This window comes from Lytechinus pictus, chromosome 3, assembly GCF_037042905.1.
Source record: "Lytechinus pictus isolate F3 Inbred chromosome 3, Lp3.0, whole genome shotgun sequence".
Lineage (NCBI taxonomy): Eukaryota > Metazoa > Echinodermata > Echinoidea > Temnopleuroida > Toxopneustidae > Lytechinus > Lytechinus pictus.
The window spans coordinates 46723660-46750569 of record NC_087247.1 but is presented as its reverse complement, the minus strand read 5'-3'; the positions used below and the strand labels follow the sequence as shown (position 1 = coordinate 46750569).

General features: G+C 34.6%; 1 protein-coding gene across 1 annotated transcript in view; it reads left to right on the top strand.

Moving 5' to 3' along the window:
* The first annotated feature begins 12739 nt into the window (after nucleotides 1-12739).
* The window catches only part of LOC129255553 (ETS translocation variant 1-like), a 67160-nt gene continuing 52989 nt past the window's right edge, over nucleotides 12740-26910 (top strand). Inside the window, exons 1-2 of the mRNA XM_064097200.1 lie at nucleotides 12740-12783; nucleotides 17566-17628. The gene's annotated coding sequence lies outside the window, so the exon portion shown is untranslated. The remainder of the gene's footprint in view (nucleotides 12784-17565; nucleotides 17629-26910) is intronic.

Here is a 26910-nt window from a genome sequence, read left to right as displayed (position 1 = left end):
AAGTTTCGCAGGCAGCCATATTGCACACAGGCTTCCAATACACAAACTTTATGAATGACCTAATTTGCATACCGGAAACATTCGTTTCCGATTTGGGACGGTATGGGTCGGGTCGGTCTTCCAATTCCAATGAATAAGTTTAGTAAAGTTGTCTTCATATTTGTTTTACAAATTTTGTATTCATTTTCTTTTTATCCTTTGTTGTTCTTAGACTGTTCCTGATGTTGATGAAGTCCCTGATTGTGAAACCTGTACTGAAGGTGCATCATGTGGAAAACCAAAGGGAGATTTGGATAAAGATTCCAAAGGTGAGATGGATATCCTAACTAAATTTCTAGTTAGAAATGATACACTATACGCTAGTATTCACCAGTTGGTCCAGTTGTAGCAATTTCATGAATTTCGCAAGTGATGTTTAATGGATTAATGTTAAGAAAAATATTAGATATTATTATTGAAAAATTTTTACAATAAGCCTAGACCCTATCTGTATGAAACATTTGATGCATAGATTTTGTGAAATCCAAATTGTGAAGAGGCTGTTTTCTTTTTTATATTAGTGTTCAGAGATCCAATATCCTATCTTACATAACTTCATACATTTGTACTTGCACTAAGTAATGTGAGGTTTAAGGTCTCTGGATCAACACGGATACTCCGGTGTCCCAATATCAGTCAGATATGAGTCTTTTTTTCCCCCGTAATAAATTTTTGGCTGTATGGTCAGGTCCCCCAAGTCTGCGCACCAGTGTATCTGTGCCATTCTAATAAAAGAAGATACGCAACTACCACAAACTTTACCCATGCAATACATAGAATAATATTCATTTAAAATTCTGACTCAAAATGATGGAAAAATATTGAATTTCCGGCATTTCATGGGACAGCCTCAAAATGCAGCCTTTTACATAAAAATTTCTGAATCATGTGTAAAGTGAATGGGTGCGCAGACATGGGCACCTTTTTTTTGTTCAATCCTAAAGTGACTGGCTGAGGTTTTTTCCCAACAAAATCATATATTTCTCCCTGATTTTTATGAGATTTTTGGCACACAATCATAAGAATATAAGGAACATTATTAATTGAATTTTTTTGTTATCTACTTATCTTAAAGTTAAATCATTACTAGTAGTCCAGGAAAAATAACTGATTTTGGGGGTCAACCGCAAACAAATTGCAATAGAATTTTTTTTACCACAATGCATTTTCTTGAAGTCCCCAAAATGACATACTAAAAGTCCAGAAAAATCCCAGTAGTGGAAAGACGTCTAATTTGCATAAATCCAAAATGGCCGCCAAATTTTCAGAAAATTTGAATTTTCGTACATAGATTTTGACATGAACATGTAATTGCCACAAAATTAGTGTCATATGAAAGAGAAATAAATTTCCTACAATTTGGTACTATTTATAGGGGATAAAAAGATAATTTGGCTGAGATTTTTTAGTAGAAAACTGCATTTTTGTCATTTTTTCCCAAAAATTGAAAATTTTGAAAATACATGATTTTACATAAATCTGAGAAAAATTAAGCAATTACCTTGAAATCTTTCAGAAAACTTTATTGATATACTATTATCATGTGGATGCAATTCTAAATTGGTGTCATTCTTTTTAACAAATTTATAAGGTATCAAAGTTGAATATTCAAATTTTACAAATGTCGTTTTTGTATGCATTTTCGTAGACTAATATGTATAAAGTGTAGAGTACAGTAGTGAAAGATTGTATGCATTTATCTGCACTTTTTAACCGCTTAGTTAAGATTAGGCTTTTCTTTATCAGCTACATAAAAAGGCAGGTACATTGACGCCTACCCTTCTCAGGGGGCTGTCAAAGTCACGCCCGCTGGCTATATCATGCTGTACAGTGTGTATCAAAATAAACGCAACCACATTTCATTCCAAATTTGTGAAAAATATGTTAGCTTTAAAGTCTCGGAAAAATTACTGATTTAGGGGGTCAACCTCAAACAAATTGCACAATAATTTTTGTACTGCAATGCTTTCCCTTGATGTCCCCAAAAGTTCATACTAAACTCTGTTTTTAAAATCCATGTAGTGGAAAGACGTCTTATTTGCATAAATCCAAAATGGCGGCCATCGCAAGAATTTTCAGTAATGTTTACTTATAGTAGTACAAACACTTGTCTGATCATAGCACTTTAAAAAGTTATGATTAAAGCATTTACCTTTCACCAGTGTTATATCTTACCATAGGCTTTGTCTTAAAATTAGAATGCAAGTCAGATTTGGCCTCTGCTGACCTCTAGAGGACAATGACCTCAAGGTCAACGACCTCAAAATATCAGAAAATTAATGTTTTGCATCATTAGCTCATGATAAATATAATAATAATGCACACACAATTATTATTCAATATTGACTTTCAAGGTAACCTGATATTCTGGAAAGAATTTTGTGTATTATAAATGTTGACCTTTGACCCTGGAGCAATGGAAAAGGTCAATTACCTTAACATATTACAATATTGATACTTAGCATCAGTGGTTTATGATAAACAGGCCTCTCGTGAAAAAAAAATACAATACAATTTATTTCAGCACAATGCATTTCCATGAAGTCTCCAAAATGGCATACTAAGAGTCCAGAAAAATCCATGTAGTGTAAAGACATCTAGTTTTTGCATAAATCCAAAATGGGGGCCATCGTGAGAATTTTTCATTTTTACAAATAATGGTAAAAACACTGGTCTGATCATACCACTTAAAAAATAATCATAAAAGCATTTAACTTTCACCATAGGCTTCATTTTAAAATTCCAATGCAATTCAGATTTGACCTCTCCTGACCTTTTGAGGACAATGACCTTAAGGCCAATGACTTAAAAATATTGATGTTTTGCATCCAGAGTTCTTGATTAGCATCATGTTATATCAACTTGTGTTTGAAATTTGAGGATCTCAAAAGAAATTTGACCTTAAATGTAAAAATATTGGTACTCGGCATCACTGGATGATATGATAATGTTTTGAGGTAATTGACTTTTCACTTTCCTCAGTAGTCAAAATGTTGAGATCTGCAATCTTTACCCAAATGGTCTGTTTAAAATAACAAAACTATATCATATGTATAGTTGTAAGTTTGTAACTCTAGGGGCACGTTTCATAAAGAGTAACTTTGCCATTATGGCAACTACCATGGCATTAGGGTTCAGCAGCAAATCAAAATCAAGGTTACCATGGTAGTTGTCATAATGGCAACGTTGCAACATTTGTAACTCTTTATGAAACGGGTCCCATGTCTTTTTTGGCTAGTACATTCTGAATGAGGTTAGAGCATTGGGAGGTATTGAAATGATATCTGAAATGCCTCAATTATTTTTTTGCACTTATCATCTATGTATACTTCCCGAGAGACTTGCAAGTTTTCCCATCTAGATTGTAACCTGGTGTAGTTGCTCATTAGAAGGAAGATGCAGCTTACCACGATGCTGGTTGGCACTGCACTTCTCTTCCCATAACTTGCATAATGGTGACTCTGTCAGTGGTTTCACAGAATTAAAAATATGTTTCCTAGATTTTAGGCTTTTTCAGCTACTTTGGCATCATAGATTTGATGGACGCTATATCTTCGCTGAGAGCTCTGTGGTCTAGCTACTGGTCTGCGTATATCAGATGGGCAATTACCTGACAGGAAATACAGACCCTTCACATTGTTTTGGCTTTAGATAGTTTGTGATAGTCCCACAAGTGTTGTCTAGAGGAAGATGTGTCCAAGACAGCACATGCACACTCTGTAGCAGAGTATTGGTGGAGGAGTTTGTCAGTTCCGGAGAAGGTTATTATGGATCCTCACTTTCCACCTTCACTCTAAATGTGACTGATCAAGGTTGACAACAAGATATATTGCATGGTCGCAGTGCTGGAATGGAATTAAAACTATAGGTTGTTTTGAGTTTCCTCAAAGCATGAGGATTGTGGGGATGAAACAAGCTAACCTTGGTCTTTGGGTTTGAAGACTGGACTCAAGCAAGAACACTACCCTGAGAGAGTCAGTTCTTTTGAATTCTTTACCTGCTGGTCTTCCTGTTGAGCTCCATAAAGAGATGTCTGTTTTCTAGTAGAAGTTTGATGACTTTGGTCAGATGAATGTCATCAATGATTTGTATAGTTGTACGGGTAGACCACAGTATCAGATGCAGCTGCTAATTCAACAATTTTCTACACCAGTTAGTTAGTTACCGTATCAAATCGGAAGTCCTCAGTGAACTGAGTCTGGTTGAGAACCTAGCCTGTATATTATTTCCAAAGTTAAGAACCAGCCTGGTTAGGAATATGATATGTTGTTCTATAATGGGACCATTTTTTTTTAGGATGAGATGCTCAAGTAGCTTGTAGAGATATCAGAAAAGGGTGATTGGCCTGTAGCTTTTAGGCACATTTGGATCTTTCCCAGGTTTGAGGAAGTACTTCAGCCTTCCTCAAAATTTCTGGGAGATTTGTCTAGCACATTGTTAAACAGGCTGACAAGCTATTCTGAAGTATGGAAGCTTAAGATGTTCATATAATCATCTCGTCATGTCTACATCTCTTAAGGAAAAGAGATAAGATGACGAAATCGCGGATCTCGTCATGTCTACATCCTGTGTGAGAGATGATCAGATGGCAAGATCTTGGATCTCGTCATGTCTACATCCTGTGGGAGAGATGACCAGATGACATGATCTGTGATCTCATCATGTCAACATCTTTTAGAAGAGATGACCAGATTTGTGATCTCGTCATTTCTACATCTTTTAGAAAAGATGATCAGATGGCAAGATCTTGGATCTCGTCATGTCTACATCCTGTAAGAGAGATGATCGCTGACAAGATCTGGGATCTCGTCATGTCTACAACTCTTAGGGAAAAGGATAAGATGACAATATGATCATCTCTCCCACAGGAAGTAAAAAATGACGAGATCCAAGATCTTGCCATCTGATCATCTCTCACACAGGATGTAGACATGACGAAATCTAAGATATTGCCATCTTATCCTTTTCCGTATGCGGACATGACGAGAAATCGGAGATGATTAAATGAACATCTGGGCGGCAGATCAAAATGTTTCATTTACTCAGAGTGGTGTCACCGAAGCGTGCTACCTTTCCCTTTTTTGTTCCTTCAATTTCAATATCCAGGTGAAGTCTCCATTGGACTGGTCCCATGGAAGACATCCACATAGTAAACTAGTTAAGTTTAATATTCTAAATGAATTGACCTTTGAAAGTTTCAGGGTCAAAGGTCACAACTTTTAATACTCGCAAATTTTCTCATTTATCAAGGGGCCTTATAAGTTAACGAATTGTTTTGATGAAAACATAATTTTTTATGATATTCCGACTTCAATTATCATTGCCTCTAGAGTTCAGCACAGGTCAATTCTAAATTGCATCCGATTTTTAAAATGAAACCTAGATGATAAAATATAACAGTGATGAAAGTTTACGCTTTAATCTTATTCTTAGTGTTATGATCAGACCAGTATTTGTACTACTACGATTAATCATATTTGATCACTTTTGATGCCAATAAGACGCTTTTCCACCACTTGGATTTTTCTGGACTTTTAATATATCATTTTGGAGACTTCATGGAGATGCAATGTGTTGAAAGGAATAGTATTACAATTTTTACACATTGAGGCCTGTTTATCATATATGCTTAGCGTCAATATTCCAAAATGTTAAGGCCTTTGACCCTTTCTAGCTCTCCAGTTTTCAAAGTTCAAAGTTTATAACCCACCAAATTATTTTTAAAATACCAGAATACCTCGGAAGTCAATATTGAATAATTTTGTTTTCATTATTACTATTTTTATCATGAGCTAATGATGCAAAACATATTTTAAAAAAAATATTTTTTGAGGTCATTGACCTTAAGGTATTTGACATCTAGAGATCAGCAGAGGTCAAATCGGACTTCCATTCATTTTTTTAAATGAAGCATATGGTAAGATATAACACTGATGAAAGTTCAATGCTTCAATAATAATTTTTAAAAGTGCTATGATCAGACCAGTGCTTGTACTAATAATCATAAAAAGTTTTCATGATGGTCGCCATTTTGGATTTATGCAAATTAGACGTCTTTCCACTACATGGATTTTTCTGGACTTTTAGTATGTCATTTTGGTGACTTCATGGAAATGCATCGTGCTCAAATTAATTGTATTGCAATTTTTACACTAGAAGCTTGTTCATAAATCAGAGATGCTACTTGTCAATATTCTAAGATGTTAAGGTCATTGACCTTTTCCAGCTCTCCAGGGTCAAAGGTCAAGACTTAAAACCCACCAAATTCTTTCTAAAATATCAAGATACCTTGAAAGTCAATATTGAATCATTTTGTTTTCATTATAACCATATTTATTATTTATTAATGATGCAAAGCATCAATTTTCTTATATTTAGAGGTCATTGACCTTAAGGTCATTGACCTCTAGAGGTCAGCGGAGGTTAAATGCGACTTGTATTCTGATTTTAAAATTAAGCCTATGGTAATATATAACATTGGTAAAAGTTTCATGCTTTTATCATAATTTTTGAAAGTGCTATGATCAGAACAATGTTTGTACTACTATCAATAATCATCAAAAATTCTTACGGTAGCCGCCATTTTGGATTTATGCAAATTAGACATCTTTCCACTAAATGGATTTTTCTGGACTTTTGATATGTCATTTTGGGGACTTCATGGAAATGCATTGCGTTGAAAAAAATTCTATTGCAATTTGTTTGCGGTCAAACCTTATTTTTCCTGGACTATAGGTGCGCAGACATGGAGCCACCATCATATTTATTAAATAGCAAACATACCCATCAATGTTCAAATACTAGTAGGCAAGAATCATAAAATATAATCATCAATCTTGCTAGTAGGCAAGAATCAAACAAATAAAGAGTGATGTGGAGATGAAAGAATTTCTATAGAGTGGAGGTGTTATTTTTAAACATTTGATTTTGCTACTAAAGTGTTCATGGTCAAGTGATTGAAGTGACAGGTCAAAGCTCTTTGCTGCTCTGTCACTGATGGAATGGGCACAGGCATTATTTGTAGGGTACTAGTACATGATATCTTACTGATGAAACCGTGAAGGTCTACATGTACCTGGATGTTTTCCCAGCTTGACATGAGGGAACATATACATGTACGTAAACCTAACCCAAAACATGATGAAGTGAAAAAAGGATAAACATGGTTGTAGTGTACACCTTGCAACTTTTTTGTTTGTTCATGACTTTATTTGAGAAGGAATGTAGAATATTATTTAAAGAATACATAGATTGGAGCAAGGGTGAGTTTGAAGGAAAAATTTGAAAAAAAGTCTTGATATTATTATTATTTATACTAGCTTTTTGATTAACAGAAATAACTTGGAGAAGAAAAATAATTTCCTTGCTGCAAAAAGAGCTTTTATTATTCTCCTAAATGTCAACTTGTGTTTACAAAAGACAAGTTCAATCTGGCAGTCACCTTGTCACCTAATGTGAATGATAGAAACATGGTTGTAGAGTAACCAACACCCAAGATTCGGTTAAAAACTGACATCTGTTAGGGTCATCTCAGCATTGATGAAATTCCAATCTATCATTTTATCGTAACACTAACTTTATCATTGCGGAGATTGGCAGTTGCTGTGTACAGTGGAGGCCTACATATATTTTCCTGTGCCTGCGTTGTACATTGCATATTCTTTGTAAAAATGAATTGACAATGTCTATGCCTACATGTACAATGTACAGTATGGAGGTCTTCAATAGGCTATATATTTGGGGTATCATTGCGAAGTACAGTGATTCAGTGAATCCATCAGTTAAAACAAATATTCAAACCGTACATGTATAACAACTGTATATTGATGTTTATTATTATTTTGAACACTACATGTATATTGTTTTGATTTATAAGTTCCATTGTTATCATAAGTGTTGCCTAGTTTATGAGAATTGATTGGTCAGGGAAATTCAAATGAGATTTTAAAAATGTCATCAATGATTCAATTACCCTTTTCTGTGTGTCTTAGGCTTACCTATTTTTTTCCATCCAGTTACCGTATTCTAACTAGTTTTTTTATTGAAATAAAAAAAAATGTATATGATATCATGTAGGCCTACTGCATAAATTTCTGGATTGTTTTTCTATTTGTTCTCAACTTCAGTGTGTTAATCATTAGTATGAAAGGTCAGGCGAATTCAGAAATGTGATTGTGACTCAACACAATACAACACTGTATACTAGTTTACTTTATTGATTAATAATTTACGTCAAAGAGCAGATTCTTGTTGAATTGTCAAAATCTATTGTCAGGTCATTACAGTTTCACTCTGTTTATGCATCACAAGGTTTTTCCTGAGAGTGAACTGTTTAACAATCAATATTTATTGTGAATAGTACTGACTACTCTGTCCTATTCCTCATAATACTGGTTTGCAAATTGCTTTATCTTGTGATCTCCCTTCGGAAAAATGACCAAGTTTTCTTCATTTCTTTTTCTTTATACCCCCGCCAAACGAAGTTTGAAGGAGGTATAGGAAGCAGTGTACGGTTGGGCGGTCAGTCCATTGCAAATCTTGTGCATCAAACTACTTTCTTAATTTTCAACCAATTCTTTTGAAATTTAGACCACACATTGGTCTTGGGGCAAAGATGTGCAAGACACATTTTTCGTACGTGTTGAAAATTGCGTTGCCATGGAACGGCATAAAACTAAAAAATTAGGTGCAAATCTTCCGCTTAACCAATTCTCTTGAAATTTGGACCACACATTGGTTTTGGGGTAAAGATGTGCAAGACACATTTTTTCGTACGTGTTGAAAATTGCATTGCCATGGTAACAACAAATTAAAAGTCTAAAGTTTGGTGCTAATTTTCCGGTTCAAACTATTTTATTCTCATGAAAGCTCAGACATTGGTGTTGTGGTAAAAATAGGCAAGACATGTTTTTTCCCATGTGTTGGAAATTGTTGCCATGGCAACGACGGGGTATTAATCACCTTCAGTGACAGTTCTAGTATTTGTGTGGGAATTATTTTTAATGATAATCATAATCAATATGAAATGTGACTTGTGTCAGTCAAGTATGTTCTTTTGTACATGGTCAATGCACATGGACATGTAGATTTAAAAAAAAGAGGAATTGTAAATTGACCAATGACATTGCATGCTGTACATGCACATTGCTGCTGTATTAGTAATGCACTGATTTGTACATGATCATCATGTCATACACATGGCACAGAGAGATTGTCTGAATTTGATATATTGGTACTCGTCTGATGAGTATTACGGGATAGTATGATTGATTATAGTTACAGGTACATCAAGTGCTCTCAAAGATGTACATGTGTGTAGGTCTATTTTCCATCGGCAGAGAACAGTTTGTTTGCATTAGATATTGTAATACATGTACATGTACATGTAGGTCAAACTGAGTGCCCAGAAGAAAAGACAGAAATTATCGTCCAATGCACTCGGACAGCAGTATAATCAATGTTCGTCTGTGAATCATAATTAGATAAACTTCATTTTCGGGTAAATGAGTTTTGAACACACTACACATGGGAGGGCTAATTTAATTGAGATGGTGAACACACCGGGACTGGGGGATTTGTGTAGTGTATCCCATCATTGGTTCTATTGCATTGTGACAAGATGCTACCTGAGTATGTATTGTAGTGTGTTGGTCGTTTTTTTGTACTAGTCTCTTAATAGCTTCATGCTAGTATCAAAGTCACTGCAGAGATTAGGTTATTTGAGCACTTTGCATGGGAGAGGAATTGAATATACATGTATCCAGACCCTTGAGGAAAACATATGAATAGGCTGCAAGAATCTTTATTGTATTATTGTGTCCCAAAATGGAACTCTGTTGAAATATAGGCCTTCATGGCTTTCAATGAATGAAAATTATGAAAAGTGAAAATGAGTCAGTTTTACCATGGAGCTACAGTCAAGGACACATGACAAATCTTTGAAATTCAATCAAAATTTTCAATATTTACTTTTAATACTTTCACAAAAAATATGAAAATAAGCAGAATGTTTTTATTGTTTTCTTGGTAGACAGACACTGACTCTTATTACTCCCATTGGCGGACCCTTTGTTATTATTGCATAGTAGCATTTTTTATATCTGATTTTGGAGAGGATAATTAATTGCTTTGCTTGTCTGGATTTCTTCTCTTTTTGTATTCAAATCAACTCTTTGATAAACTTGGAAATTAAAGCTTAAAGGTAGATGTACATTTAGATCAAAGTATTTTGACACATTGAGGGTAGGCCTATAGGCTTTGGCACATTATTGACAGAAAATGCAATAAATGAATCCACAATAGACTAGAATATGCAGTGACCCAATGAACTGGGACCATATTTACTTGTTTTTTTTACAGAGTGTATTATTTTAATTTATGATACCAGCTCTTTTTATGATTTTCATAATTTTGCAATAACATGAGGATGTGGGCATAACCTAAATGTAGTAGGTCCATGATGTGAGCAAGGGCTCGAAGAAGGAAAATGTGAGGGTAGTCTGAACAATTGTCTGTGTACAACTGTAGTACATGTACCCAGGCAGCCATGATTTATGAATTTTTTTTTTTTGCTGTGTACTGCTACATGTATTGCTTTTCAGTTCACGCTGCACATATTTTCCTTAACTCTAGGAAACAACGATAACAGGTTTAATATTCTTTATACCACGCTTATTTTTGTACATTATGTTATCTGAACAAAATATTCTTTACCATGGATAGTCCTACGAGGTTGGGAGGCCATTTTCAGAGATTGATTTCACAAACATTAAAATGCTGTTACTATAAATTTGATACTCAGCCATGGCAAGAGTGGAATCTCATCTCTAAATTTGAAATCAACAGCTTTTTGGCTTTCGCATGGCAGATTACAAACAATCAGAAACGATTTGTGCAGAAACTCACATGTGAATCTGAATCCTTTCCATTTCAGGGATCAGTGAGAGAATCTTAACAAAGAATACAAAAGAAATGCTAATGAGGCAATCGTCGAATAAGCACGTTCGTTGTATTACGCGCCAATCTTGTCCAATTTTTCTGCGCAACCTGGTTTTGACATTATATTTTCAAAATCGTTTTGCTCATTAATGTGTGAAGTGTTCATCACATATTAGGTATCAAAATGTTTCAAGAGAAATAATTGAATTACATGATTATGTAGATTAAGTATCATACAGTAATTCATTTGCATTTGAAGAAAAAAGACATGGGAATCCCAGCTTCCTTTTTCTGGGACACATTGTATGTATAGTACAATTACTGCAGTGTACATAAATAGAAAATTTTGTTTGCTGTAAATTTTGTAATTTGCTACCCTGTAGACTGTACAATGAAGTAGTCTGTGCAGTAGGTCCATGGTCTGTGGCATTGATGATGAGGGCCCCCTTCCCTTATTGCAAGTAATACTGATTAGGCATATGACTTGAACAGGACAAACGTAATATGCAAATGGATGGACTCGTTGGAAGCTCCCCAGGGATACAAGATTCTATTACAGTGACATGACAATGACCGGCAAGACTCAAGAATATCATGCTTAAAATTTTGTTCTCCATTTTCTAATGTGTCAGAATTTATGTCCATCACTCTATTCTTGACAGGATCTCTTTATCATGTTTGTTAATGTGCGTTATAAATCAATATGCAGTGTTTTTTTTTTTAGTTCATTCTCATTTCACAAAAAATCTTGAATATCATTGCACAATTTCCTAACGGTTATAAATCCATCGTTTATTCTGGTTACAATATGGAGAAACTAATCAATGTACATGCAGGCCTACATGTAGAGCAAGGACAAAATCCTATAGATCTGGAATTAAATACTAATTTTCCCCAGTTATGTGTCCTGTGGGGGAAAAAAATGTAAGGAAGCCATTCCACCATTAAAATTCCTATTGTATTTATAAGACTCTCCTAAGTTTGACGAGACCGTTTTGAGAGATTGTGTGTTCTATTTCATTCAAATTATCACTTTTACCAGAGAATGACAGTATCAAAGGATATTTTTTTTTACATGTAGAAAATTGACTTTCACAACAGAAACATTGAATGCGGAAAAAATCACTTTGTTTAATGGTGGTCCCTAATTCTGCGCACCTAACGATTTGAGTTCAGATTTAGAATGAATTTCCTTTTTATTTCACAACATCTTTCAGTTATGTTTCTTATACATGTATTATTATGAGTATTAAGTGTACCAAATATCTAATAAAGATTTTAAAGAAATATAGTATTTTCTTGGAAAAAACCTCAGGCAGTCATTTTCAGATTGAAAAAAAAATGTTACCCCATGTCTGCGCACCCATTCACTTTGCACACAATTCGGGTGTTTTGATGAGAAAGACTGCATTTTGAGCCGGTAACATGAAATGCACAAGATTATTTTTCCACCATTTTGAGTCGGATTGTTTAATGAATATCTGTCTATGTGTTGCATATGTGTAAAGTTTGTGTTCTTTACGTATCTTCTTTTACTAGAATCACGCAGATACGCATGTGCACAGACAAAGGGGACTGCGGAGACTTGGGGGAACTTGCCATATATTGCATGTTGATGTATAATAAATAACTCCTACAGTAGGTGCTTTTTTTTCATCCATGTATTTAAATTGTAATCCATCACAACACAAATGTTTGTACTGTATTCCATGCAGTTTAATGTATTTTCATTATTTCTTTTACTTGTTTTCCTTGCAGAACTATTTCATGATCTTGATCAATTACAAGAAGAATGGTTAGCTGATGGTAAGTTCTTTTAATTTTGATTGAAGTCTAGTGTGATCATGTAATCCTTAATAAAAACATTACTTTGTATTGCATACACATGCATGTACATGTAGGCATTCTAATTGTCTAGTGAATATAAACTATCCATCAGTTTTGTCCGAATTTTTTTCAAATAGAAGAGTTTTTCATAAATAATATGAAACAGTACTAATTATTGTGTAAATTGGAGGCCAAATCTTTGTGTTACCCAAATTTTGTTTAATGTGTATGAGTTGCATTGGGTGGATATTTGTTGATTTTTTTAACCCTCCAAAATTTTATGCTATGAAACTGGAATAGGAACTACATGTATATATCACATTTTTGCCTATTGATAAAAAAATGTATCGCAAATTACAATGTGATCAGAAGTACATGTACTAGGAAAGCTAAAATGTGAGCAAGTGTACACTTTGAACAATTCATGAAGTTGTTGGTTTTGCAATGTTCATGTAGTGACTAGTCATAAATTAACCATAAATTATTGTGTCCTTCAAAATATCAGAAGAATGAAGATTCAAACAATGATTCATTCATTGCTAACGAGACGTGAGATGAGGGTGGAGTTGGTCATTTAATAAGAAAGTAGGCACCAGATGAAAAGAATAAGAGATCCAGAAGTAATTGTGAAGAATAGAAAGATTACATAAAGGAAAAAAACAATTTTTAAATGAGATGGTGGCAAACTCAGTACTAATAGAGGGAGAAAGAGAATAGACAGAGAAATAGATACAAGACAGAGAATGAGGGGGGGGGGGCAAGATCCACTCTTTTCAGCTTCAATTCTATGGATTGAACTGAGCCCTATGACAGCATCCACTATTTTGATATCCATAGAAAACTTGTTTACCCCAAACTCACTGGAGCTGATTTGCATATGAATGAGAGGAGGAAGTTTCAGCTTAGGGATGGTCTCGACAGTCTATGCAATGCAAGGCTATATTGAATCCATGCGTGCATAGTCTACACCTGGAGTATAGAATTTTTTTGGTTCCCTCCAATATTTTCTGAGACAGTTTTTTTTTATTTGTACCAAGCTTGCTATGATACATGTATGTATTGATGGAAGTGAAAGATAACTATAAATAATTGAGAATAAAATGTGATGAAGATTGTAGTACAGTGTACATGTACATTCTGTGCCACCACTGCTGTGAAGTTACATTTTATGTACATGTATGAATACACAGAACAACTCCCACTCCCCTGGTATACATGTACCAGTCCATGGGTATATTATAAAATTTCTATATTTTCTTAAATGTATATAGAGTTATTAAAGTCTGTTTGTAGCTTTACGTAAGAAAATACTGTACGGTAATATATCATTTAAATTAGAAATTTGAAATGAAAGCTGCACTGATTAAATCTTGTTTTAGTTTTGGTCCCCCAAAGTGCATGCCACTATTTGAATACATGCATGTGTGGGCAATATAAAGATTAATGATTTAAAAGATATAAATAAAAAATATATTAAGTAGCTTTGTTTTTCTTATATCCTACATGTATGTACCTCAGTCTTATTTGCTATATATAGCGAGTTGAAATTTGAAAAAAAGCAGTTTTAACACTTTTTGTACCAGCTTTGTAGTTGGTTTGAAAGAAAATAAATAAAACGACTGTTTTCGACTCGCCATAAGGCCACCGTAGAGCAAATGTAACTGAGGTATGAATTTGTACAGTTACATGTAGTGCTTAAAGGGTTAACTTCAAATGCAAATAGAAATATTACATATTGTATTGTTTGTACAACATATTATTTCCTTGTATAATCTCTATTCTGACATCACTTAGCCTGAATGTAGAAGTAGAACAAGAGTGTCAATCAATGACCCCCTCCTGCTCCCCTTAAAACTTTTAGGAGAGTTTTTTATTGCTGCTCCCCTCATAATTATAAAACTGAGTCCCTGAAACCTACATGTACATGCACATTAGATAGTGTTTCATGGAATAAGAAAATTGAGTGGAAAAGGTGAAAAATATCAATATCTGCGATTGTGAAGGAGAAAACTTTTTAATGAAATGAAGTAGCAGAAATTGGGTGAATGGAGAAAGCTGTTTTGTGTTTGCAAAAATACATGTACAGTATTATGTACTTTTCTATGAAGCCCTCCTCAAACATGTATTCGCTATCTGTAGGCTATAAAAGCAATTATACCAGAGCTATATTACTTTGCATCATCATTTGTTTAAATTTTCTTTTGGATACTTGATTGTGAGGCTTATTTAATAAAAGTTGTGAATTTATATGATAAATAGGAAGTATGTATATACAAATGCTGCGTCTAGTGTATTCCCTTCTGTTATTGAATTGAATTGGGGAAATTCTGTATTGAATAGGAGATTTTATTTTATTATAGAAAAGAAAAAAAAACTTTATTCTTGATTGAAAACAAAATTATATATTTCTCTGTTGGTTGTATTTCTGTTCTGATCAAATATCAAGATTTTTGTTTTTGCCAGCATTATTGATTGTCTGATAAGTTGTCAGATCTGACAACTTTTTTAGATTTTGATTGGCTGAGAAGAACAATTTCTATGGTAATGTGGATAAAATGGGATTTGTGGGATAAAACGTCTGACAATTCCTTTCATGAAATACTCCCCTTATACTTGTAGGTACCCTATGTAGATACATGTTCATGTAGGCCTACATGACCAATATTTTTTCCCCTATTAACCCTTTATTTAGACTGAATTTAGGAATTTTAGAGTGAAGTTGTATTGAATAGGGTATGCATGTACAAATCAAATCATATCCACCTCATTTCTGTTCTAAAAATTATCTTTTAATATGTACACATCATGATTATTGTTGATTCAATAAACACACAATTAAAAAGAAAGAATGATCTGACATAAGGCTTTATTTTCTCCGTCCTACTTTAGTTTAACTACAATTTAATGTTCTAGTGGAAATTTTGGAAAGGTGTTTGTTATAATCACAACTTTTATTTTGGAAATCCATGCTAGACAAAAAAAATGTCTGTAAAAATTATAAGCAAAACTTGTTATCAGATTTTGATTTTTTGCATTTTGTAAACTGCATTTAAAATGTTAAATCCAAATCATTTGCAACTGTTTGTAAGGTTGGAACTCCATGATTTTGATATCAGTTACAAATTTGTCACTTTAAATATTGTTCAATTTGCTGCCATGAGTGTACATGTACTGTATGGTACTACAGAGTAAATTAAAATTGATCATTTTCAATGTAATTTTACTTGTAAAATAAATTGATAGTGTGATCTGGAACAGTTGAAGCAAGGATATCCTGATTCATGAATAACATATATATGCCGTTCTACACTACATGTACATATACATCCATCATCCATGTATGTAGTTTAGTTGAAAGACTAATGATGTGGTTGGGTTTAGTCTGGAGGTTATTGTGGTAGTTGTGGTTTTCCCCAGCATATAAAATGTTAGATGCCTTGACTTTCATCATACCCAAGGTGAACTATACAGGTACATGTAGGCCTACTGGCTTATTATTACTGGTCCTTCTACTGTTATCTTTTGAATGGGTAAAATTTGAATTCTCTACGAATATTTTGAACTGCATTTGATAATGTTATAGATATTGGGGGTCCATGTACAGGCCTACATGTAGGCTATACGTATGCTTGGTTATTGATACTACTGTCGGCCTATTCGATTCCTGCTTTGTCATCACATCCCCTTTTTAATCTATCTTTGCATCTTTCAAATATAATAATTCTTTCCATTTTCCCATGAATTGCTGTTCCTTCATCTTTTTGTTCAAGAGAAGAGATTATCACCCTTATGAATTGATTGTTGTCTCAATGCAGGATTTATGGCAGATATTTTGCACATCGTATTCTCCAGTACATGTCAAGAGGAGGCATTGTCTATCATTGCATATCAAGAATATTTGACAAACAACCCCATAAATAATTCCTTGCTCATCATTTGTATGAGAGAGTTTTTGTCAGGCCAACCATCGAAGGGGGCTGGTCTATTCAAGTTTTCATCTCTAGGCGTATTCAGACTGGCTCAGAGTATGAGAATACAAGGCATTCTCTGAACAAGAAATGTTCCCTGATCTATCCCAATTAAAAAATACCAGGCATTTTGGCCAATTTGAAAGCAAAATACTCTTATTATTCCCAAAAGAAAATACCCACTAAATAGTAGTAAATCAAGAGAACTTTTGCAGGGATTTTTAGGTATTCTTGCAGTGTGAGAGCAACTTACAAGAACTTTCTCAACCCAGGAGGTACTTTATTTGTGCGTTAGCGCTGTGGGTTGCTGATTTTGAATCGCGCAACTTACATGTACCTGCTACTTAGACCATACCGTGCATGCTTGTATAACTTCAAGAACTTACCTGAAAGGGGCTGCTGAGTGCTATTCGTTGATAATGAATGCAACATGAATGTAAATGTTCAACTAGATAATTATTATTTTTTTTAATGGAAATTATTTTCTTATTTAATTTGGGGCTATGAATAAATCACATGTGCTTGAATGTAATGTACTTGTAACTGCATATGATTGTTCCTCATACACCTTTTAAACAAATTCATAAGAATTTGACGTTGCCATTTTACAAGTACAACTTGTTTTATTGGAAGAAATGAACAAAAAGTTTAGAAAAGAGGGTAATTAAGTCAATTTTACTTATTTTACTTTTACTTTATATTTTTTAAAATTGTGTTGTAAATTTTGCAATAATTGTTTATCTTTTACTTTCTCCCCATCTCTTTCGTTCTCTTCCTTTTTTCTATCATATAGATTTTGGCTACGGTCCAGAGTCAGAACCAGAACAGTACGTGCCCGATTTCCAGTCTGAGAATCGTAAGTATATGTAATCATTGCAAAAATGAAAAAAAAAGGCATACATGTTTATAATGACCATGTAAAAAAATAAAATGAACATGTTAATGTAAATAAATATAAATAAAAAGCATAAAATAGTCTCATAATCTCATTCATGTCATTTTTTGCATCCAGAGAAGAATGTTTTCATGGAGAGAGGTTTTAAATTAATCAACTGGACACAACAGTCAGTGTCCAGTCACGGGCATAGATCAAATTCCAGCTTGACCGTTTTATTAACCGGTCACCTCATAGATAATTTTCAAAGATGTTATTTTGGACTTGCCTTCAAGTTGGTTGCATTTCCATTAGTTTGGACATGGTTTAAATAACTTCATGCCAACATTCTTAAATTGTGTTCAGATTGGATCCAAAAGGTATTTTTGAGAAATAATGTATGTACTTTGTAATCAATTCTTGGCTGTGATTGCTCGATTCAATCAAGTCAAGTTTACTAGCCATATTATTATTGGATAGAATGTTTGTATGCTGAGATTGAAGCAAGTGGGACAATCAAATCATGTGTATTCCAAGTATGAGTGGCTCGTTTTCATGTATTATAGGCCGGGGCGAACATCCGGGCATTTCTTGAGCCCTAGCAACTGACCGGCCGATGCACTAGCGACCCATACAGCAGCACAGCGTTTTGGCATGCCTACTTGTACAATATGTAATACACAAACATCGCATTCATACTTTGTGCTGAACGTCGTAATAATCGAGTTTACCCATTTCGTTATCTGGAAGTTTACAAATCTTTCTGAAAATTTTAGCGCTGTTTCTTACATTCATTTCTTTGTGTTTCTTATACCTTGTTTTCATCGCACTTAAGTCAGTGCTGGCATTGTTAAGCGGATGTGATGTCACTCTGCCCCTGTCTATACATGAAGATTTTAGTAATGTGCATCCAAAATTAATATGAAAAACACATTATTTGCAAAGGAAGTATTATACACTCAAATAAAAGCAATGTTCAAGAGTGTACAAGTACATGTAGGCCTACTGTATCTCAGTTTTAAAATGATCACACCTGGGAAATGCTTCCCTAATATGCTTTTCACACTGCACTTTTTGTCCTAAATTGGTGGGGCTAAGGGGGGGTCTTAGCCCCACCAATTTCCCGGGGTTAAGCTTAGCCCACTTCGTTTTCACACTACGTTTTAGCAAAGTGGGCTATCACGGTAAATAGTACGGTACTATCTGGCCCTGCAAAAAAGCAGGGTTAGCCGGCTTATTGTGGTGCTAGCACCACAATTGCGGTGCTAAGAGATGCAGTGTGAAACGAAACAGGGCTAAGCAAAAGCGGGGCTAAGCATTAGCCAATCACAGAAGTCGAAATTGCACGTTCATCGCGCTCTGTATGGTAAAATCATTAATATTTATGAGCTGTGTGATTGCCCGGGATTAAGGTGTTAACCCCGGCTCCCCGGCTAAGCAATAGCACGGGGTTAAGAAAGACAGTGTGAATCGAAAAAAAGATAGTATGGGGTTAAGGATAGTATGGGGTTAAGGAAATGCGGTGTGAAAAGCATATTAGCAGTTATCACACTATGATGTGTCTGTACTAGAAATTTGAATTTCGTCCCTTTTTAGTGCATGGCATGTTTTCGCTTCACTGTCCCTCATTTTGCGATAAACTGATGCTGGTGGTGACTTCACTTCAATAGAATTCAGCACGTCCAAAATTTATGTAAATTTCCTCAGATTTTGTATTCCATTTTTCGAAGAATTCAGGCTAATGGGGACTAAGCAGTCTCCTAAATTGAGGTACATGTATGATGGTTGGTGATATATTCAAGCCAGCTGGTACCTGTACTAGTTTTATAACTTTGACCTCCCAGGTGATGTAATGCCAGTGACATGGAAGTGACATAAACAAAGTTGAACTGAAATAAGTGGGTGCCATCATTCAAACCTTGTGTGATTCACTAGCAGACTCTTTTTCATCCTGGTATGAAATGTATTTACTGTACATGTAAGCCCTGTCGATTCACATTGATGCCAAAAGGTTGCTTGACTTGCTTGTTACAAATTCTGTACAAAATACAAGTTGACGTTGCAAGGACTGGCAGAGCATTCATGAAAGTGGTGGTGGTGGGGGGGGGGGGGGGGGCTAAGCATGCTTTGTGATAGACCTGTACATTTTGTCAAATAATTTGTAGATTAAACATATTTTATGACAATGTTCATGCACATGTATATTTGTTTTAGATAAAAAAGTTTGTTAATGCCATGTCAATAAATTTATTGCCTGATAAAGTGATATGTCATATTTGTGTATACCCAAATTTGATATGATGACTGATTGGAGAAAGAAACAAAATGGTCATTCTCATTATGTGGCTTTTTTACATATCAAGTCCATGTACATTTACATGCAGAATATAACCCTTGTTTGTTAGTAAGTCAAACTATCCAATTTACTTTATAGAGGCTATATCAATTCCTATTTCAGCAAGAACAGAATAAGTACCAAGTTGTATTACTTTAATGTTATGAAATAAACTATCTCGGCACACTCATCAAACAGTTTCAAGAATAATATATGCTAAATATTGCTAATTCATAATCCATGCATTCAAACGACAGCTTTAAAAGTTAAGCCTAAGACCATACATTTGTTCATACATCTCTGTTGACACTGCTAACTCTAGGACTGTAAGCGAAGACTATGAAGAATTGACCTCCAGACCCGAGTATGTTTACTCAGTGCCATTAAGAAATCGGATGTTTTTGTGATAACGAGGGGGGGGGGGTACCAAAGGCTTCTCTTTTTCTTTTATGATGAATATGTGAGCGAAAGAGGAAACAATTTATTTGGCATGGTTGAATTGGATCTGACTGGGTCTTGATTGAATAGATTTAGGCTTTGTATTTGGTACTATGAGGTAAGCCACATTCACTCCATTTATATGGACCTGGAGGAAGCACCAGTCAGTATAGATCTCACTGTTTAATTCAACACCTTTTATTCAACCCACTCAATCTATGATGAGAGATTGTGAAATGCACAGAGAGAGAAAGAAGTTGTTTTTTCATTTTAAGCCACAATCTACAAGAACCAGAAACCTTCACAATGCATAACTCTTACTGTGTTTACACGCTGCATCGGCTCGTGGTGCAGATTCGCCCTTTTTTATGCGTCATAACGCGAGTAACTTGCACCGGCTCGCGTTGCAGACACAGCAATTTTGCTCCGCCAAATTAGGAGGATTAGAGCCGCGAGCCGGTGCAGACACGGCAAGTTTTCTCTGTGTAAACACAAAGCCGAGTCTGCACCAGCAATTAGTGCGCGTTTCATGATCCCCGCGAGCTGGGGCAGCATGTAAACGCGACGCAGGATAATCTGCAAGCCAGTGCAGTGTGTAAACAAGGTAACTGTGACAAAGATGATGACACAGTAAAGTGTGTGAAATAGATATTCCCAAATTTGGAATGCAACATTTTGATTGCTTTTTGCTTTTTTGGTTAATAATGTACATGAATTTTGTCTACACAGAGTTAAACATATATTCTGCTGATACATGTAGGCGTACATGTACGAATCAGTTTGTAAGTTCTAGCATACCCTAAAGCCTAAGGCCTATTTTTTATCCATGCAAAGTTTCCTGTTCTGTATTATGCATGATATTATTATAATTTTTTTTTTCATAGTATTCTGTATATCAACCTATTACACCCAATGATGGATTATTGAGGCTATGGAAAATATGGATATTGAAGTTAAAACATAGTCCTAAGCTAAATTTTACATCCAATACTTCATTTGAACATGAAAGTGGTTTTACTTTGAAATATAGGCCTAGACATGTAGGCATATGCATTGCTTTCAGAATTGCTGATTATAAGGATTAATCTGCTCTACATGTAGATTATTTTATATTATTACATGTGTTTAGATCCAATATGTGACTGAGCTATCAGGACATTTACACAATACAATTATAGTAAAAAGAGTGACAAATAAGAATGAAAATAAATGCATGATAAGATGTGCATTGAAGTGGATTTTACCATTGTCTCCTATCTATAATCTTTTGACAAATTTGGTTCAAACATGACTAAAATGAAAGTTGTAATTTTAACCTCTTCCTTTCAACCAAGCTTCCTCACCAGAAGTGGATATCCGTTTTCCTTTTTTTGAAATTACATCCTGAGATACCGGTGTTAAAACTGACTGTGTAAATAAATGCTTTGAAAATGGGCCAAGATGAATAATCGGAAGATTAGAGATGTTCATTATACTCTCTACAATTCATTTATGGTTCAGGTACAGATAATTGATTTTAATCATGAAAACTGCTTTAATCTGAATTTAGATATTGCTTCACATACAGAACTGCATCTAACCTTGTTGTCTTGCGTGTATAATATAGGAGTCTTTTGAAAATGTACGTTTGGTGATTGGATGATACACATTTACACAGTAATGCAAAATTAAAGTTTAATGGTATCAGTATCTATTTATTAACAAATATGAGTAGCAAACATTTTAATCAGTGTTATCTGATGCAATACCAGCTTGGATTTCCCAATTGAAAATCCAAAGTTCACAATCAATTTACATTTGATGATTGACATGAGTTTGACATGTGCTACATGTATTCAAGAGTGGTAAGCCTGTTCTATGGTTATATGTACTAATGTAGGCCTGTTCATCCTTTTTACCCACATTGGAATAACTGTGAAATACCCTAATAACAATTTTTAACATACAGATTCTGGACTTATGTGTGGTCTACTTTAATAGGGTGTGTTCAATTTCTATTTTCAAATTTAAACATTTCATGATTGAAAACACTATTACAAAACACCGAACACACACGATCAGCAGTGCACCATTTAGTGTAAAAAATATAATGCTGTTTATGTCAAGCATCTTTGAATTTCTCTCTTTCGTTAGCGCAGCTTTATTGCGCAGTTTGACCCATCACAAGAAAGGTCAATTCTGGCATGTGCTTGTGTATAGGCTTCCACTGCGAGAGCAAATTTAAAGACGTTTTAATATTAAATGATGTTCGATGTCGCATCCGCGATGCTGAAGGTCGTAAACTCTGAGCTGATCGTGTTTGAAAACATATCTTTTTCAATGTTTAAATTTTCCGCCATCATGTTTTTTATTCTCACTTATTGCAATATTATGAGAAACTAAATTGTCATGATGTACTACCCTATCATGTGAACATAAAATTTGGTTTAAAAGAAATCTACCTGTCTTCAATTTTTTCCTTTATATTTTTTTCAAAAAATGCCATTGAAATATCCTAAAGTTTCGGTTAAATACATGTACCTTTTTTTTTTTGCTTGTCAAATTTTTCCTCTGAAAAATGTGCCCCACTTTTTGGAAATCCTGGATCCGCCCCTGCACTGTGTATCTTTCTTGGGCAAATATAAGTCCTGAAAAGGACCATCCAAACTCAACGTTTTGACAAGTGTGATCTTGTCGTCTTCAAGAAAATCAAGGATTCAACTTTAATAATTTTGCAATTTTTCATGAATTGTTTAGAAGTAATTTTTGACAATATCCTGAAGAAGAAATATTCTCAATTATCTGTGTTTGTTGATGCATAGATCCAACTTTCAAGAGGCAGTTTGTGTTGAATCTTTAGGCATCAATCCCTAATATCCTCCATGTTAATAACAAACCCATTGGTGGAAGGTCATTTATTGCTGTTTATAGAATGATTGTTTTCAGTCAGTCCGCAAGCCCCTGTGTTAATGAGCAAATGCGCAAGATTTATCCAAGTCCTCTCGTGGCTGAATTCATGTCCCTGCAAAATCTCGTGAATTGTGAGACTTTCTTTCTCAAAGAATTTAACCACTTTCTCCTTGAGTAATATTGATTATTTTTGTACCATGGGCAAGAGTAAATGTTACTCTTTTATATTGGTCATTTCTTTTGAATGAAATATTTTGATAAATAAGTGAATTTTTTACCTGAAAAGATGCATCAAACAGAATTTTCTTCCTCTGTTTTCACTTGCAAATTGTGCAACATTTTGTGTTTTAGGCACCAACATTATTTATATCATCAGAAAGCTCAAACTCTATATTTTCTTACAATGTCACTCTTGATATGTGGCATCTTTTAGATGGGTCAGCAGCCAGTTATTTCCATCAAGATGCAAGACGAGATTTCTGAAATTTCTGAGTAACATAAAATCCAGAGTTCTGATTGGCTGAATACTGTTTTCAAAACAAACAGGCGCGGGTAATTTGAAGAGATTACCACATGGTGAGTGTGACCTTGCAGAGGCCCAGTGTGGGGAACATTGGAATTTGCGTGGGCGTGTGGTCTCTATGACCAATTAGAGCGCAGTATTCTTGTTTTTGAGCTGCAAAATGTACTTGGCCTATGAAAACCTGGCTGCTGACCCATCTAAAATACATCTTCTTATAAAAATTATATCATATTAAAGCTTAGATCTTCAGCTTTATCATGATTTAAAAATCATTTGTGCCCAAACAGAAATTAAGTGTGAAAACAACAACTTTTGTTGCATGAAAAATAATATTTTGTTTCATGTTTTAGATCAAAAGTTTTTCCTATATTACAACATTCTTTTAAAAATCCAAACACATGACCTAAAAGAATGATTCTTCTTCTTTACAAAGATACCAAAAACATGAAGTTTGGTCAATATTTAGAGCAGCAATGGCCGAATAAAAAGAGGTGTTTTGGTTCGCACCAAGCTCATTAACTATGCAAAAACCCTCTTGTCATGAATATCACTTGGATAAAAGAAGCTACTTTTTCAGGGCTTGCGGACTGACTGTTTTGTCATGTTTTCATGGCTATTTTCATAATCTCCAAGATTAGTATACTGGTACTTGTATAAGCTCATTCTTGACAGTCAGAAGCAAGCAGTATAGGTAAGAGTTTGGACAAACATTTGCCATTTACATAAGGCCCTATCTGTCAATTAGAAATTGTTTGCTTTGGTCATTAGTGGCTGAATTCTGACCAAATTCAAATAATGAGATTTTGTTTTTAAAGTGCCCCAATCACCATCCAGAGAAGGTAAATATAGGGATTACAGATAATATTAAATTTGTAAAAAATTTATTAAAAGTAATTAAATCATGTTTCATAAAAAAAAAAGATAAGCACGGAAAAAAGGGCGTTTGGAAAGACGTTGAAATTGACCTATAATTCCTGGGTCACACTGCGCACTATGATGCGCACTGGCTAGGCCTGAAGTGAAGGGGAAACGGCGTTGGAAAGAGTGTCTACTAAACCCTGATTCTGCAGTTACTGTGATTTATGTTTGTGATTTGAATCATGATTCAAATCATGATTCTGGCTTATGAGGGGCCTTTTCACACATGAATCTTGAATCATAATTGTAATGATGATTGCAATTCGTTTTTAGAATCATCGGACCTTTCACACGCTCACTCGAAAACTGTGATTTGAATTCGAATTCCCGAGCAAAGGGGGTATGTGTCCTTTGTCACTTGTCAATCAAAGCACAGCATCCAAATACAAACTAAGATGAGTGCATGACAATTTTATTATCTACGGAAGTGCTTGAAAGGTCACGTTAAGCTCCACCCCAGTCAGTCGGCAAGCCCTGAAAAAGTAGCTTCTTTTATCCAAGTGATACTCATGACTAGAGGGTTTTTACATTGTTAATGAGCTTGGTGCGAACCGAAACACCTCTTTTTATTCGGCTATTGCTGCTCTAAATATTGACCAAATTTCATGTTTTTGGTATCTTTGTAAAGAAGAAGAATCATTCTTTCAGGTCATGTGTTTGGATTTTTAAAAGAATGTTGTAATATAGGGAAAACTTTTGATATAAAACATGAAACAAAATAATTTTTGTCATGCAACAAAAGTTGTTGTTTTCACACTTAATTTCTGTTTGAGCACAAATGATTTTTTAAATCATGATAAAGCTGAAGATCTAAACTTTAATATGATATATTTGTATAAGAAGATGTATTTTAGATGGGTCAGCAGCCAGCTTTTCATAGGCCAAGTACATTTAGCAGCTCAAAAACAAGAATACTGCGCTCTGATTGGTCATAGAGACCACACACCCACGCAAATTCCAATGTTACCCACACTGGGCCTCTGCAAGGTCACACTCACCATGTGGTAATCTCTTCAAATTACCCGCGCCTGTTGTGAAAACATTATTCAGCCAATCAGAACTCTGGATTTTATGTTACTCAGAAATTTTAGAAATCTTTTCTTGCATCTTGATGGAAAGAGCTGGCTGCTGAACCATCTAAAAGATGCCATATATCAAGAGTGACATTGTAAGAAAGTATAGAGTTTGAGCTTTCTGATGATATAAATAATGTTTGTGCCTAAAACACAAAATGTTGCACAATTTGCAAGTGAAAACAGAGGAAAAAAATTTTGTTTGATGTATCTTTTCAGGTAAAAAATTCACTTAATTATCAAAATATTTTATTCAAAAGAAATTACCAATATAAAAGAGTAACATTTACTCTTCCACATGGTACAAAATAATCAATTTTACTCAAGAAGAAAGTGGTTAAATTCTTTGAGAAAAAAGTCTCACAATTCACGAGATTTTGCAGGGACATGAATTCAGCCACGAGAGGACTTGGATAAATCATGGAGCTATTAAGAGCTGTTAATAGCTCTATGGATAAATCTTGCCCATTTGCTCACAGGGGCTTGCCGACTGACTGACCCCCCAATAGATGTTTTGGAGGTCAAGCCTTTGTTTTGAGTGAAACTTAACTGGAATTCACCTCTGGAGTAGAATTTGAATTCGTGATTGTGATTAGCGTTCGTGATTCTAATCATGTTTTAGTTTGGTTTCACACATGCTAAAATTTTGTCATCAGCCTTATTTTTCACTGGAATCATCATTCAAATAATGATTTTCTTACCTTGTGGAAGGGCAGGAGGTCGCGCATAAACATATATATATTTCCTCCAATTAGTAGGATATTTTCTTATTTCTTTAGCTTCAAAAAGTTATTTTTAGGGGGGTATTTGTAATACTATACACATTAAACTTTGGAATTAAAAAATAGCAAGAATCAGAGTCTGAAAGAATGGTAGGATTGATCTTGACCTCTGTATGGTTTAGATGGGGTGGTAGGCTCAGAATGTATTCATATGAGGTCATCTGTGTTTGAGATCATATTACATGAGGGTTCATGCTATGATAATGGAAAACTTCCACATGCCTAAGGTTAAATTGGCTGTATGGGGGCTGATGGTAAACAGCTGCCAAGCGAGTAGTCTCAACACTCAGAGATGATAAGCTCACA